At 39.6% G+C, this 15,514-nt stretch overlaps 1 protein-coding gene across 4 annotated transcripts in view; it reads left to right on the plus strand.

Moving 5' to 3' along the window:
* CPEB4 (cytoplasmic polyadenylation element binding protein 4) overlaps positions 1-15,514 on the plus strand; it is a 53,396-nt gene that overhangs the window by 19,636 nt on the left and 18,246 nt on the right. The gene's annotated exons all lie outside the window — the stretch shown is intronic.

Here is a 15,514-nt window from a genome sequence, read left to right on the forward strand (position 1 = left end):
TGACTCTGTAAAGCTATTCATCAACTCATTACTGGGTAAGCGGGGATATAAATATTTCTGTATACTACAAGTTATTTTTCAAGGTAGCATTTCCTTTCAAATGTGAGATAATTGGCAGAAACCTTTGTTGCTTGTGAAGTTTTAAAAATAGGCTCACACTATAACTCTAGAAAACATTTTGAATCCCATGAAATTGGATTGGCACACTGGATAATGGTAGCACAGATAGCTCAATTAATATCTGACTGAGTGCTTGGCTGCATGTTACATTCATCACATAAGAAGTAATCATGCATAATGTCAGACTTTGACCACTGAAAAATTTGAAGTACCCCTTGAAACAAGCAAAGACAGCTAGAGTTGATTGTAGGCAGGCTGGAGACATGATAATCGTTCTTTTCCTCAGTGGCTATTGCCTTAAGGTCAGGGATAGAGAATCCCGGGCCCTAATAGTGGACTGTGGGACTCTCCCAAGCCACAGCCCCTCTTTGGGTGATTCTGGTTAGCAGGAATATGTCATTGAACTGTGATCATGCCTCTTCCTGGTTGACTGGAATGTAGAAGCCTCTGACTTTTGTGTGGCTGGAAAGCAGCCCACCGTACTCAGGTCACATCCATTGTTCTTCCCACCATTGCCTCTGGATCCAAGCACCACTGACTTGTCGGTGCTGGAAGCCTGTAAACGTTGAGAGGGAAATGGTTACTAACGAACTAGCCACTAAAGAAGAACTTAAAAAAAATATCTTTAATGTATTTTTGTCACATATACTACCCAATTAATCATGTCCCTTAGGCAGTTCACAGATTTCAGATAAATAAAATATGAATACAGTCAACCAAATCAATTAATATAAAAGTTGCACCAGGAGAAAAATTAGCATAAAACCATATAATAACATGGAATAAATGGTTGGTGGATGAATTAAGATGGCCAGTAGTTCCTGGGAATGGGCCACAGACTTGTGAGCTGCCTTCTCTCTCGTGAGAATTCTCCCTTTTCCTGCCCCCATCATTATGGTTAATAACTACATCGGCACTGACCTTAACACTGTTTCATGTTAACCAAGGTTCCCATTGTGCCTAGGGTTTGCAGAATTGCTTCAAAATCTTGATTGTGGTAGAAACACTGGTTAGGTTGATGCAATTTAATACCTAGCCATGATAATGGGTTATGAGAAAGGGTTGGAGAAATTACTGTATGACAGGGATGGAGAACTGCTAACCCTCCAGATGTCAGCCCCACCCATGGTTGGGATGATCGGAGCTGTAATCCAACAACCACTTGGAGGCTGCCGATTTCTCATCCCTGCTGTATGAAATGTAGATCTTGGAAAAGAGTGTGTGATTCTGTGACCTGTTCAAATCTCTTGGCTAAGATTAGAAATCAGGATTGTTACCCAAAGTTCTCGTGAGCTCTCATACATACACTCCTGTTCTCTCAAATGTGTTTGCCTAGCAAGAAGAGACAGTAGCCTATGTTCAGCTTTTAAAATGTATACCCAACTGAATAATTAAAAGCTGAAGAAAACAAAACATGTATGTAGGAAACCGTGGTGTTGGTTCACCTTGGGGTAAGTCACTATTAAGTGATAGCTGCAAAAGGGTATGTTTTTCTGGTTATCGTTGGTGAATTTTGAAGAGCAATAAAACTGCTCCCCTCTTAATTTTTTTGAGACATTGTTAGCACAATAACCCCAGAAGACTGCAGACTTTTTTTGTCTGTATGGGGAAGTACCATAGCTCTGAGGTCGAGAATGTTTTGTGTGTAGAAGGTCCAGATTCAATTCATAGCAGGTAGGGAGCACTCCCTGTCTCTTAAACCCTGGAGAGCTGCTGCCAGTTGGTCTAGACAGCACTAAGTTAGATGAATCAATGGTCTGATTTGGTATAGGGCAGCTTCCTGTATGTAGAGGGGATTTTTGTTTGGGGGGTAAATGTGTATCAATAGCCTCCTAAAGAAGCATATTTGCTTGGTTTTTCTTCCTGGATTTTTTTTTAAAGTTCTGCACTTTTGTATTTTAGTAGAGACAGTGAATTATACTACCCAAACAATTGTCCTCTAAACTATTGTCAAATGTTAGGGAACTTTGTTTTTGTTGACCACCTTCCTGAATCCTCCGTTATTCGCCTGCCTTGAGCAGCTGTCATTTTCCGTCTGATATTTATATCCACAAGAGTGTCTGCAGAAGTCTTTCTCTAGAGACTTAATTGCATTTCCTTTATGAGAGATTTGACTTTCATGGACTGAACTTGACACAGAGAGACATGCTTCTCCTACTCCTCACTACAGTTATTTGAGATGGCAATTTGATCATTGTCATGCTAATAATGAATCAGACTATGCTTTCTTCCCTATAATAAAATATAGTGCATAGTCTCAAATGCTCATCAGTTGCCTGGAAGTAGGGCAGGAAGAAGCTGATTAACTGAAGGAGAATAGTGGTATCATAAAAACATAAGAAGAGCCCTGCTGGATCAGATCAAGCCTTCATTTAGTTTAGCATCCTGTTTTCCAGAGTGCTGAACCAGATGCCTCCAGCAAGTCATCAAACAGGGCGTGGATGCAATAGGCCTCCCATGTGTCCATCCCTCTTAATGGGTATTCAGTGGAATATTGTTTACGAAAATGGATCTTCCACTTAGCCACCCTGGCTGATAGCTACTGATAGATCTATACTGAATGATTTTACAAAATCCTCATTTAAAGTAATCTAAAGCTAGTGTTGGTAACCACATCTTGTGGTAGTGAATCCATCAATTATGCATTGTGTAAAGATGTGCTTTATCTTGTCTGTCCTGAATCTATTGCCAATCAGTTTCATTGGGTGACTCCCAATTTCTAGCATTATGAGAGTGGGAGGACACGTTTTCTCTATACACTTTCTTCATGCCGTAGACTCACTGAATTGTAGAGTAGGGAAGGAACCACAAGTGTCATCTAGTGCAACACCCTGCAATGCAGGAATATTTTGCCAAACATGGGGCTTGATTCCATGACCCAGAGATTAAAGGTCTAATGTTTATAAGCCTGTTTCAAAAAAACAAAACGAAAACCCTTTAGAAGTTACTAAACTGAAAAGTCCCAAGTGTGTTTGTCATTCCTTGTAGGGAAAGTGCCCTAACCCACTTGATCACTTTGGTTGCCCATTTTGCATTGAATCCATTTCTGTACTATGGGGTACTATGGATTTCGAATCCAGCCAAACCAGAGATTTTATAGAATGACATTATGATACTGATAGTCTTCTTGTCAATGCTTTGCCTGGAATTTTCCTCTTTTTTAACACTACACACTGAGTTAATGTTTTTGTCGAGCTATCCATAATAATCTGTTTTTTATCTATCATAACCCTATTTTTTTGATTAAACTCTTTTAAATATTGTACTGTATTTTATATTGTTGTACCCTGCCCTGAGACCTTAGGGTGACGTATAAGTAATAAATCAAACTGTTATTAACATTAATAATGAATAATAATAACCCCACAATCTTTCCAAGTTACTAACCATCAGTTGATTAATATACCTGTGAATTTGGGATTAAGTATTCAGCTCTGCTAAACTTTCACACTGTTGTGTGAGGCTAGTTAAAAGCAACCAAAGCAAAGTCATTAAGTGCTCTTAAAATGGCGAAATACTTAGGTTAATGATGTTGAGGAAGAATTAAAAATTACCCCCTTTTAGATGAAGTCATTATATATATATAATTATTGGTTTTCCTGTTCCATTCTTAAAATCTATGAAGATAAAGTGGTGATAGTATTAATGAGAGCAGATTAGGTTACAGTGGTGCCCCGCAAGACGAATGCCTCGCAAGACAGAAAACTCGCTAGATGAAAGAGTTTTCCGTTTTGGAGGTGCTTCGCAAAACGAATCTCCTATGGGCTTGCTTCAGAAGACGAAAATGTCTTGCGAGTTCCTGCGGTTTCCCCCCCTCCCCCGCCCTTTTCTAAGCCGCTAAGCCACTTATCAGCTGATCCGATAAACTGCTAAAAGCCGCTAAGAGCGCTAATCCGCTAATCCGTCAATGGGCTTGCTTCGCAAGACGAAAAAACCGCTAGACGAAGAGAATCACAGAACAGATTCTTTTCGTCTTGCGAGGCACCACTGTATTGTAGGAGGTACATTAAATGTATCAAGCCCAGCTGGTTGCATCATATTAAATTGCTAAGACAACTACTGTACAGTGTTTTATGTACTTTGATCATTGAGGATAAGATTTCTATAACACCTCACTTTTCTCTTCCAGTATTAAAATAAAATGGTGCCACTTACAACTAGAATGGTGAAGTAATGGCAAACTATGGGAAGGCCCCAGTATAATATGTTAAATAACAGGGGAAGCTTTCTTGAAGCAGCAAGCAAAATCTATAAATAGGAGGATGCAGAAACATTCTGCTTGTGTTTTCTTAGTCCACCTCTTATATGCATGAAAAAGAAATTTTGGTGACAAGAAGACTGTGTCACAAAGAAGTTCAGAGCTTCAACGTGCCATATGTCTTCTTAGTCTATCTTTTTCAAGTTGCAAAATGCTGACTCAAAAGCTAGTTGGGTGACATTAAGTGCTGTGTGCAGCAAGCTACAGCACATTACTTTCTGCATTAATTAGAGAGGCTGTTGCATGTATTGCAACACAGCTGCCTTGTAATAATTTTGTAATATGAAGAAATTCTAGATTTTTATGCAAACCTCGTGGTTTTCTAATGTATGGAACATTGCTTTATCTGAATGTTGATAGAGTGTAGTCTGTGGCAAAACCAAACTGAACAGTTTTGATGCAGCCTAGTCTCCATTTTTATATTATCTAAATTGGGAGCACCGTATAAGTACTCCTCCCATGACTCACTCCTAGATGTGGTTGGTTTATATAGACTCAGCTTAAAGACTTGGTTATATGTAACTGCACCTCTGTTTTTATACTCAATCTGCTCCATGTATGGTTTCATTATTGCTTGTATGGTTATGCGTTAGTTTGCCCATATTTTTTGATAAATCAATACAAATTTTCAAAAGGAAAAAAACCCTATTTAGATAGAGTAAGAGGAGTGAAGGAAAGGAATGATTTAAACTCTCCCTTCATTTATTTCTGTGATGGGCCCATTATTTTTCCTGTAGATTTGCTGATTTTTCTGAAGTGCCTATTATGCTTGGAACACTTTCTGTGTGAAGGTTTTGTGGTTTGAGGACTTCTCTTGAGGTTGCAGTCACATGTATCCATTTGCAGTAAAACGGCAACCACTGACTTGTTGAACATCCTTTGACGGAGCTTTCAGCCACTAGTGTGTAAGATCAAAGGCAAATGAGTGACTTATTCAGTATTTTGGACAACTAATAAACAGCTCACTGAAACTATGCTTAAAATAAAGCCTTATTCAAGGAAGTTATTCTAAAGTAAGCTGCCTCCTTCAAATAAGACATAATGCTAACTAATCACTATTTGAGCTTGTTTTTAGAGAGATGAGTAGAGCCAAGTGACCCCTTGGCTTGAAGAAGCTGTAAACCTCCCAGTGGCTTGCTTAAGGTGGTAATGCCTAATAAGAAGCCAAGTTTTTAAAGTTCAAAACATAACCCAACTGGTTACCAGCTTTGTACATTCTCAGGAGATAGGGGAGTGTCAAAATCTTTATATTGGTGCTTTCTCCCCCTTCATTGATACTTGAAGGATCTGTATGGAACTCGAGCCCTCTTAAGGCATATTTTATACAAGTTAAGTAAACATGCAGGGGGGGCATGGAAGCAGGAATAGTAATTCCACCACCACCAAACCTGCCATTCTTCTGATTTCCCTACACAAATTGGAAAATCAGGGTTTTAAAATGTGTGGGAGCCTCAGTGAGGGCAGGAGATTTCCAGCTTCAGAAGACTGCCTCCAACCCAGAAGAACTGGTGGGGATGGGGACATGTGCTTGTCCCCATGGCCCCCTCTTGTATGTTTACTTAACATGTATAGAGAACACCTGAAGAAGGTGTCCTCTGTCATTGTTGTTCATTTTCATCCGTTTCAGTAGTAGGTGGTTCTCTTGGAAAGCAAAGAGAAAGTGGGGCACTTGTGTAAAAATGCATGTAGGAGGTGCTTGTGTGGTATGGGATAAGATGAGTGCTGGACTTTCAGCAGAACAAGCTTCTGCAAAGTATGAGTAGAGAAACAAGAAAATGACTCTGGCAATAACAGAACTGTAAATATGTTAAATGTAGAAGGTGGGGTGGGGTGGACTGGGAAGGGAGGGGAGCCTAGAACATGTGTTTGATGGGGTTAACTTTCAAAAGATTTAAGAGAATGAAGAAATCATCTGATTGGGAAGTTGATACTTTTGATCAGGCATAGGCAAACTCTAGATGTTAAGGGACTACAACTCCCATCATCCCTGACCACTGGTCCTGTTAGCTAGGGGTGATGGGAGTTGTAGTCCCAAAACATCAGGAGTGCCGAGTTTGCCTATGCCTGCTTTAGATTCTAGCTGTTGGAAAGTAGAGGTGTAACATTTCTGGAATTTTTGAAGCCATTTAGCCTGCCTTCTAGGGGGAAAGAGAAATATATGCAATATGTTCTTTTCATACCTAAACTTAGATTGCCACCTTGAGATCGTGACATGTATTGTGCGTAATTTAGCAAATAATACTACATTGTTTGCTATGAATGTCTTTAAAGTTTTATTCAAACAACAATTATATACTGCAGTCAGTGCTTAAGAGGGACCTGCAAGTTGCTGGACCTAAAAGTGAAAAAAATGTATTTTGGATTTTGCTAGTTGGCAAAATAATAATAAAATAAAAATTGACAATGGGACTGCTTGACACTGTAGTAAACAAAAGGGAGGCTTTATTATCTGGACTTAGTGAGGGTGGCTTGTATCCAGAGAACTCTGCGATTAGCTTTGCATACCAAGGAAGCTTTGGAATTGTTTTTCTCAAATAGCAGTTCCCCTTTCTCATTTATGGCAAACCTCTTTTGAACCAGAAGAATTTTATAAGCCGTCTGTGCTATGGAGTGCAGTTTCCAACTTTAAAGGAAAAGGGCCTAAGATCCCCCACCCTTGAGGTTGCAGAAGGCTGGTCTGAGGCAAAGTGCTCATTCAGCCCTTTCAATGAATCCTATGTCTTCAAGGTGAGGCATCACTTTTAACTCTCAAGGTAGCATTTATGAAATGGCAGTTGGCTTTTATAATGCATTTGCTACCTGACAGTAGCATACCCCTCAGTATTTTGGACAACTTCTTAACGAATGTTGCTATTGAATTGTCATTTGGCTCAAATCTACTTTGCGGGAGTTCAGTTAAATGTGCCTTACCTAGAGACCTCTGCATGAGAGGACATTGGAGGTGCTCTCCTTCACTTCAGTGAAACCAACAATGTGAGCCTCATTTTTGAAAAATGACACATCAAAAGAATGAATAGACCCAAAATAGCAGCAAGAATCCGCCAAGGTCATTGAGCAATAACCATGGTACAATAGCTTGTGAAGAAAGAAACTGCTTCTATGATGAAACCTACTTTTCCCTTCTGGTGTCTGAAGAATTTCAAAGTCTGTGCCAGAGGATGCCACTGTCACAAAGAAGAGAACTGACTGTGTAACAAACTTCATTTTGAAGTCATTAGAAATGACATAGTTATAGATCCTTTTCTCTTAGTGTCTCTTTTTCAAAATTAATTTCTTTTATGTTTTCATGCTGGTCTGATTTACCTTTTTGGATAGTATGAAAACTAACTGAAATAAATGCACTGATTGTGTTTCTGGTTCTGGTTTCCTTATTTGGCTTGATGTCCATGTGGTGGTTGCAAACTCTAGACTGCTCCTTTCTTATAAAACAACTTACAAAGAAACATAGGAGGCCAACTTGTACTGAGTCAGACACTGATCCACCTAGCTCAGTATTGCCTAGACTAACTGGCAGAAGCTTTCCATGGTTTCAGGCATAGAGCATTCACAGCTGTACCTGGAGATGCTGAGGATAAAGCCTGAGACCTTTTGCATGCAAGGCAGATACTTTACCAGTTAGCCATTTCACTTCCCAAAGGTCTGCTGAAAAGTTCCAGAAAAGGGGCAAGGGAGTTCTAAGTTGAAACTGAGTGAATTAGACAAAGTCATCTCAATGAGAAAAACAATTTACAGAGAGCTCACAAAGCTCCCTTTATCTCAAGCTAAGTCTTTCTTCCCCAGTGCTGGGTATAGGCAGAAACAGGACTATTGAGGGCCTTCCTTCACATGAAGTTATTAGAGCAATGATTGTGCAGTTCTTATCTATTTGTTGCTCAGTAGCTGCAATACTTTCTTCGTGGAAAGACTTCTGTTTCAGAAGTTGTTTCCTTTTCTCGGAACGTACTCTCAATGTCATATATCATCCTTCATCAATCACACCACAGAACTGCAATTGCAGTGGCCAAACGTTGCTATTGCAATGGCTGTTGCTAGTGGCATCATGAGTGACAAAGCAATAAAGGCCTACTTACATGCCAATGCCATTTTGTGTGCATTTATTTATTTAGTTTCTTTTGGCTGCCGGCTGCACTGCTGTGCAACATCAGTGCTTGATTCCTTATACAGCAGTATTTGAAGCTATTTGGCGGTTCCGTCTTTCCACAGAGTCATTTGAGGAACTGTTAAAGTTTCTATCCCACCTAACCTGGTATTTATTTAGCATTCAGCTGGACAGGGCAAATTTCAGCTGCTGTATTTAATTCTGTGATCACACACTTCTATCTTTGGGGTCTGCCCTCCTGAGAGCGTTTGTAGATCTGTTCTAATTAAGCTGATAACTTGTAGATAAAGACACAATCTCTCTCGTTTTCTTACAATGGAATTATCAGTGTCACTTCATTTTACAGCAAACCAAGTTCAAACTTGGAAACTCAAGAATTTTTATTTCCTCCCCACCCTCCTTTAAGCCAAGTGTTGGATGACTATTGACATTCAGAGCTTTAAATAAATTTCAGTTCCTGCTACAAAGTTGTCTGGGGTTTTTTAATTAAATAGGTATTAAGTAAAATAAAAAACATTAAATAAGCATTAGTTTATTGCACAATCATAGTATAAGCTGATTACTTGTAAAGCTGTATATTGAACATTCCATCTGAAGTTTAGTTTTGCATATAGTGAGGCTTGTTATTTAAATAAGCAAAGGATGAAGTGATTCTGGAGAGACTTGTTTGGAATATGTTCTGGGATGTTAAGACATACAGGTACATTCAGAACAGACCCATGATGAGTGCTCTACCTGGAGCTGTGACAGTGTTGCGTGAGCACAGGGCCAGTAGTGGCAACTGCACCAGAGTGAGCAAATGTTCTGAAGCAGAGAACTTGTGAGATAAGAGCCTCCCATCCCCTTAGCATACTGTGGTTGCCCTTTGGATTTGCTGCCACTCACCTTGTGACTCTACCTTGCTTCTCACCTGCCACATTATGCCCAGGAATTAGTGTAGGTTTGGTTGTGTACAGTGGTGACAGCGGGAACTGAAGTAGGAACAGGGAGAACTGACCTGAGGAGGGGATGAGAGCACCAACCTCTTTCATGGCCAGTGCCTTGGCCTGCTTCGTGAGGAAAAGACAAAGTGTTCAACATGTTTTTAAAGAGTTCACGTTACTATACACCCTTGCATCTTTATTTCTCTTTTAGCACTATACAATACACCACATAATGCAGTATTTCAGACAGTAGGAGTTTCCAGGAACACTGCCTAAGGTGTTGGAACTTAGTGCTGAAGTACTGGATTATCCTGCAAACACCCACCAAAGAAACAATATATGCAACAAAGCCCACTGGCAGCTCTGTCCATCTGTTTATTATGGCAACACTATTGCTGGACAGTCATGTTGACTATTTACAATATCTAGTGCCATAGTATATCCTCTTCCATCACTGCCCTGCAGTGGTCTTTTGGGTTGTGGTAGGGTGGGGATGAGCAAAGAAAACTGTAAATGAAACATTAATTAATATATATTTCAGTTCTTCTAGATGCCCTATTTCTGGCCAGTGTTTCAATATTCACAGCTCCTAAGACAGAAATAACATTTTAAAGAGTTTGAGGGTGTTTCTTCTGCTAGGCAGTGGACAAATGACCCCCCCTTTTGTTAAGCAGCCCTTAAACATGTTGCTCACTGCATCACTGTAATGTGCAGTTAAGCTTTGTTTCACCTTAAGCTCAGTTTAGTTTCCAACCCGTGTTTATATATACCTCAGCTCTTCAAAAATTAGCTCATCTTTATTGGAATAGGACAGCCTTCCCCCATGTGGTACCCTCCAAATATTTTTGAGTACAAACCACATTATCACAGGTCACTGGTTGGAGCTGATGGGAATTGGAATCCAAACTGGAGTTGTTTCCTTCGAAAGGAGGTACTCTCTTAACTTGAGAGCCATAAGAAAAGGGCTGACCAATTTGCAGCTAAAGTCTAATGAATTTCACAAGTACTGATTACATTGAGTTATTGTATCATGATGGGAAACCATATTAAAAAAAAGAACATGCACCTGTCTAATTCAAAGACAAAGAACTAAAATTTCTAGATACCTTAAATGACAGTGCTGTAGAATAGTTGGTTATGGCAGCAACTCTAGACCTGTTATTGAGTGGCTCCCAGGACCTGGTACAAGAGGTAAAATTAAATTACCCTACATGTTTTTATTTATAATTTTAATGATAATTACATTTATAATCTGCCCTATCCTGTTGGTTTAGTGTTCCATATATACACATTTAATCTGGTTGTGTTGTTAAATGTCAGCCCAAAGAGGAGAATTCTACAATTGTTTTGCAAGTATTTTATTTTGCCATTCAACAACATTTCTTGGCTTAATTTTTTTAAAAAGAAAAGTGACTTTTCTTATTTTTATTTCCTGAGAATCGGCCACCTTAGAAATAAACCATTTCATAATGTCTGTCTGATATTGTGAAAGCCTATGTAAGTTTGTATTGTGCATATGCATGTAAGATTTAATATTTTTGGTAATCTGAACAGTGTGTTTACAGCCACCCTAAATAAAGTTACTGATTTTATAAGTAAAGTTCCCTAATCAGACTGCTACCCAGAGAAATTACAAACAGGTTGTTACTGAAAGGTTGTAACTGTGGCTGGATTTATTGTTTTTTCTTTTATAAATAATTTGGGTTCTGTTTTGTAGTATACCTCAAACTTCAGGTATTTTACAATCTAGCCCTTCCAACCACTTTGTCATTGCTATTTCTTACATTAACTTCATGTGAGCTAATCTCATTCACATTAGCTGCACATGAGCCACTTTCTCACATTAGTGTCCCATGCATGAATTGAACTTTCTCTTCTGATGCTGTAAATGTAAGAAGGGTTTTGGACAATTTGTCATGAATGAATTTGAGGGATCGGAACTTTATTTGCTGTTCTTAAATGCTGGACCAGGTTAAGCAAAATTTGTGTTGGATATTTTATGTTGTAGCATGTAGGTTTCTTTCACTCAGAACAGAGCAATACAGTGATGCTAGCAAATTCCTTACTGCTTGAGTTATTCTTTGTTCTCTCTAATTGTAGCTGCCCCAGGAACAATTTTGCCTACAATTGACTACAAAATACAGAAGCTAATTCAGTACCATCAAGATTCTTAGTATTTATGGTTGATAGTGGGCTTAATTTGTAACTGGGTGATTTTCAAGTACTGTACTCAAAATTTAGAGTATAGAAGCACATTGGTCAATATGCAACATCAGCTACCAGGAACACACACCAATTTGAACCACCTGTTGGATCCCAGTAGTTTCCTGAGCTTTAGTAAAGTGCTAGTGACCTTTAGAGGCTTGGCTTTTGATACCTCTCTGCACCTGGCCTGGGGCGGGGCCTGACAGGCCTCATAAGGACTGCTCCTGTGACTGCTGCCCAGCAAGCACTGGGGTAATTCAGCTGAAGTTTGGAAGAAAAAGTTTGCTGGTAGGTTCAGAGAAACTGTTTCTTAGCACACATTTCAGTTTAGAGCATTTATTGTTTCAATGTGTGATGAAGGCTCCTAGCTTAGATGGTTCTCTTGCTCTCTCTCTCTTTTAAAGGTCTAGACAAGTTAATAGAGATTAGATACATCAATGACTATTAGCAGTAGTAACTAATGAAAAATGGGTATTCTATCTGCTTAACAAATACAGGGTAGTTGTCGTCTTCATGATCTGCTTGTGAACTTTCCTATGGCATCTGACCAGTTACAAAGTGCTGGATTAGATGGATCATTGTTGCTGTGATCCACTTAGGCCATTCTTTTCTTGCATTCTAGTAGATCAGGTTAAGCATTTTAGCTTATGTTCCCTAGTTTACAAAATTTATGAAAGTAATTACAGAATAAACTGTACAGGAATTTTTGGTTTAACGACAAATGTGTTGCCACTTTGTAAATAGTGTTGAAAAATGGAAACTTAACTGTTAGCAGGTAAATATGAGATCCTATAGATTTTTGCTTGATTGAATGGTTCCTGGTGGTTTTATAGTTTCATTTGTCAGTTTAATCATCATTCCCTTGACCTCAAAAACTTCAAATCACAAGCAGCTCCACACTTTACAGAGTAATCATCTTTCCACAAGGGTTTCCCATAGGCATCTGGTTGGCCACCTTGAGAACAGAATGCCAGAGTACATAAGCTTTTGATTTGACCTGGCAAGGCTCTTCTTTTGTTCTTACAGTGTGACCAGCACACATCCTTAACAGTTTGTGAACAAATGAAGCTGCCTTACGGAAGCAGACCATTGGTCAACCTCATTTGTATTTGTCACTCCAGCAGCACTGGCTTACTGATGTCTGAGGCAGACAGTTTCCCCACCTCTTGATATCTGGAATTCTTTTGAATTGTGTATGGTAGGGATCAAACTTGGGGACTTATGCAAACACTTCCTCCAAATATATTGGGGAGATGTGGCCGAGTTGGGGCTCCCTGGCATGTTTAGGCAGGTGTTATATGCCACACGTCTTTCCTTTTACACTTTGTTTGCAGCAGGAAATATTGGTGTAACAGCATTGATGGGTGTAGTATTACATAATGTTTCAGGTAACGTTTTGGGGAAGTGAACTCCAACTGCCTATGACAGTCATCCTTGCCTTCTATCAAAGTTCTCCTTTCCACAGAACCTGCTTCTCCTGCAAAGCAGGACCATCCTACCCTCATGTTTTTCTGTACTGTACTGCTACTGCCACAACTTTATCTCCCCCCACCCCCCATGTGTTGGTCAAACTATTATCATCTTTCATCTCTCGCCTGTCTGTTGTATCCAGAGCCAGCCCTACAAACAGGGATCGTGTCAGTTCTTCCTTCCATACAGGCCTTTAATTGTTGGTCCTAGATAAATGAAGAGTAGAAGCTGGAATGGGAGTTATCACTACTTTTGGAATGGTTAGCAGAAACAACAGTTTCTCAAATTCTATTCTAGAACTCTGTGCCCATTACAGTTAATACCTGGATGCAGCGATGATGACTTTCTTTTGGAAAGGCAGCTACCTTCAGATACTAACAAATATATATCTATAAATATTCTTATAATGGTTCTGCTTCCACAGTGGGCAGATAATAAAGTGTTCTTCATTACAGAGATTCAGAGAGGTAAATGAATTTTTAGCAATGAGTATAACAGGATTGCAGTTTTCTGGCACAGTGAATGGGGTTGGGGATGAAGTTACAGACTATTTCCCCAGCTGTGAGCCATTCGTGTAGTTTCAAATTAGGATTGAGGGAAATCTAGCAATGGAAGTTAGGTTTGTCAACAAAGGAAGCTGTGTAAATTGGCACTAAAATCACTTGATTTGCATCCAGACAAAATTTTTCTATAAAGGTTTTAGAAGCAATCTTTCTCTGCTTTTCGGCTCCTTTGATGAAAGACATATTTTATGTAAAGTGAACTGGGGCACTTATAAAGTAGTAGACTTCTCTCAAGTGTGTAACAAAAATACTGGAAAATGCTTCAGAAAATAGGGTGGCTATAGAATCATAGAACTGTAGAGTTAGAAGGGACCACAAGGATCATCCAGCCCAACAGTGCAGGAATCTTTTGCTAGGCTAGATCCAGAAGTGGCCCACCCACTGCTAATTACTTTTGACAGGTAGGTGGGACCACCTGTGACACTTAGATGACACTGGGTGATATCAGATGTGTGATATCACTTTCAAAGGAAGAATTTGGCAAATACTTTGAAGTGCCCTCTTAATTCTTCCTTTGGAGCCATGGCTTGAATTTCAAGGCACAGCTTAGTTAAAATACAAGTCCCACTTTCAGCAGCAATCTGCTCTGCTCAGGGACTCTGATATGGAGCTCCTGAGAGGAGCTGATTAAAGCAGGGCTTGCTTTCAGGGCTGAGTGTAAATTCAGTGCTCAATGCAAGCCCCACTTTCAGCAGGGATGGCTCCACTCAGGAGCTTCCAAATGGAACTAATCCCATTAGGGCTTTCCTTTGGCATCAAATTTAAAGGCACTGAATGCAAACCCCTTTTACAGAAGAACAATTGGGAGCACATTATGCGCCACAGCCCATTCAAATGGGTCTTGTGGGCTGAATTAGGACCACAGCAGGCCTAATTTGCCCTGCAGCCTGAGTTTTCCCACCCCTGTCTTAATCTATCAAACATAAGCACCCTGTGAAGATTACCACTGGGGCAATGCACTTGAGCTCTGCCTCTAGCTGAAACTTCAGTCTGTACTTGAGTCAGAAACATCTAAAACTTTTTGAAATATATGATATAGGGATAACATCATCTTCATCTCAGGAATGTTTTGAGAATCACTATAGCGTTGTCTAGATAATATAAATGTGGATGACACAAATGTCACTGTGTTTCAATACATGAATAGGTCTACATATATTTAAATGTGTTTTTAAAGTTGTAGTGTTTGGCTGTGGTTTCTGTGAGAAATCTGTGTTAGAGACAGCTTAGAAATCTGCAGCAGGAAAACCTACTGCAAGTCTGTATTATTTTCTTGGTACCATTTATGTCAAAACCAGACTCTTTGTGACACATAAGTGACAGAACAGGGAGTCTGCCAATTCAGCATCACTCTCATGGGCCTCACTAGGAATTGCAGCTATGTTGACCAGCTCGTCAGTGTACCAAACAAGGAAAGTTGTGTTGTATATTTGGTTTTGTTAGCCAGTTATAGACCACAAGCAGAATTTTATAGCTTTTTAGGCAGGGAATGCTCTGAAAACACTTGAGGCTCTGTCAGGCAAACACAAGGCAGAGTAGTGCAGCTAGATTTTTTACTTCAGTAATTACAGAAACACCCTAAGCCTTTCTGGTTTTATAAACAATGAAATACTTGATGTTTAGCAGAAATTACTGTCAAGACCTTCCTTTCCAGTATGTTGATACTGAGTGTTGAATTTTCCTGTCCACTGTACAGTTATCACCCCTTTCTAGCTCCAGCCCCTCTGAACATGCTGCCAGTTTTGCCTCATCAGACCCTATGTGACTGAGGGGTATTTTAATTTGTTTGAAAGGAGTGAAGAGAGGATATAGGCGAGAAGAGCCACTGGCAAAAGCTCCTGTTCTGTGGAGAGAGTTGGTCAAGTAAACGTGTTGG

Source organism: Podarcis vaucheri, assembly GCF_965113315.1.
Source record: "Podarcis vaucheri genome assembly, chromosome: 2".
NCBI classification, from domain to species: domain Eukaryota; kingdom Metazoa; phylum Chordata; class Lepidosauria; order Squamata; family Lacertidae; genus Podarcis; species Podarcis vaucheri.